Below are 2,320 nucleotides of genomic sequence, written 5' to 3'. Positions count from 1 at the left end.
TCAATTTCCCTTGAAGTGCATCGATGCATTCTACAGTGTATCGATGCATCCCCTAACATGTGCATCGATGCACTACCCATGCATCGATAGACAAATCACCTTCGATGTTTTAATATTAAGGGGTGCATCGATGCACTACTTATGCATCGATACACTGATAACGTTCGATGTTTTTATTTAAAGAAGTGGATCGATACACTTCATGTGCATCGATACACCTTGAACAATTTCTGGGATTAACTCATGATGCATCGGTACACAATGAATGTGCATCGATGCACTCTGCCCATAATTCACTTCTTGAACCCGAAACCTTATCCATTTTAACTTAAATCCTTCGTCTTTCATCCCCTTTTATATTCTTAACTCTAGTACACATACTTAAACCAAAATATACCCATTTATTTCATCTTAAACCTCAAAATCCTATCATCCTCATGAAATTCAAGAATTATACCAACTTTGCAACATGATTAAATTCCACTTTTAACACTTTGTTTGTCTTAACTAGATTGATGACAAGTCAAATTTAACTTCCAACTCTAGATATGAACTTTATTCCAAGATTTCATTAAAAAATTCACAATCTTTAATCTCTTCTAATTCCATCATCTTTTGATTTTAAGATAACTTAAGCTTTCCTTAAGCTTAGTTATCATATGATAATCATAAACAAATCTTAAATTTAACAAGAAACTAACTGACCGGAAACTCACATTTGTTTTGGGTTCCCACGCATGAAGGAAGAAGAAGAGAAGAATAACTTTGAAAGCTTGTAGATTTCTCTTCCCTTCCACGTGGTTAATATATAACCTTTCTTTAATTTAATTATTTCCCTTACAAAAGACCTTTTTGCCCTTCACTTTATCTAATAATTACTTACCTATTTCATGTAATATTTCCAAATGAATCATTGAACTATTCCATTCTTATACTTTATTCACCAAGTTCTGAAATTTACAATTTAGTCACTAACCCATAGATTGGGATGTTATAATCTCGGATTGAGCCTGGTGATTTCACTATGTCGATACTCACAACCAATTCCCTGAAAAACCCAAACAAGAAGATAAAAAAATTAGCCTAGGACCCTATTTCACTTCTATTCTGATGGATTGAATATCTTTCATAATGATTACTAAAAGTTTTGATTAAGAAGAAAGAAATAAAATTAGATGGTTTTGGTTCAAAACTAACACTGAATATCTAGATCATTGACATGCAGTTCCAGAAACATAAAAATTTTAACAAAAACACAAAATGCGAGCTGAAAATGGGAAAGTGTTGAAAACATTTTGATATTTTGATATAACAAATTAAGTTAAATGAATTTTAAGATTTTCCAAATGATTTTCTAAGTATATTCGATAGAATTATTCGAATATCAAAACATTACTCCAAATCTTTCAAAAGATCATTTTTAATCATTACTCAAAGTGTAAAATTAAGTTTTAATCTTAAAACAATTTCAAAATAATTTTACAAAGTATTTTGAACCATTTCAAAGCCAAAAATTCCAGATTGCTCAGAGGGAACCGATTCCCCCCCAAGGGGGTACCGATTCCCCCTGAATGGTTTGGCTCCGAGAATTCTAGTATGCTCGGAGGTAATCGATTCCCCCCCAGGGGGTATCGATTCCCCCTTGTATAACGGTCGAAATATTTGAATTTTACACTTAGGGAACCGATTCCCCATAAGGGGTACCGATTCCCCCCACGCTCCAAACTGTTTTATTAATTGTTTTCACACTAAAACGGCTATATTATTTTCTCTAATTATCCCCAATGTTCAGAAGTGATTCAAGGTGTATTTAAGCAAGCTTATAAGTCATTTATCAATAACAAGAAACATCAAGCAATTAGAATCAATAGAGAATCAAAGAGAAAGCATCAAACCTCAAGTTTGAGCATTTCAAGCCTATTTTTCATTCAATATTCATTTTGCTTTCAAGAACACTTATTGTGCTCAATTGTATTTATTCTTGAGTGTTCTTTCTTTGTTCTAAAATTGTGCAAACATATTTTCCTTGTGAGGTTTTTCTTGTAAGTTTGCAAATTTGTATTTCTCTTTGAGAAAAGAGTGTTCTCAAGAATTGGGGTATATTCTTGAGGGAGTTGTAAGGTTATCTCTTTGGCCTCAAAAGAAAGAACAAATTAGTGAATTTGTTGGAAAATCCTTAGTGTGGATAGCTAAGGTAGTGGACGTAGACTTTGGTTGATAAAGTCGAACCACTCTAAATCGCTGTGCAATTTCTTTCAATTTTCTGCAAAAGCTTCCACCAAATTTTTTAATTGCCAATTTACCCCCCTCTTGGCCATAT

This window comes from Hibiscus syriacus, unplaced genomic scaffold, assembly GCF_006381635.1.
Source record: "Hibiscus syriacus cultivar Baekdansim isolate YM2019G1 unplaced genomic scaffold, ASM638163v2 tig00112344_pilon, whole genome shotgun sequence".
In the NCBI taxonomy this organism is placed as follows: Eukaryota; Viridiplantae; Streptophyta; class Magnoliopsida; order Malvales; family Malvaceae; genus Hibiscus; species Hibiscus syriacus.
The sequence above is the reverse complement of the archived record's forward strand: the minus strand, read 5'-3'. Positions refer to the sequence as shown.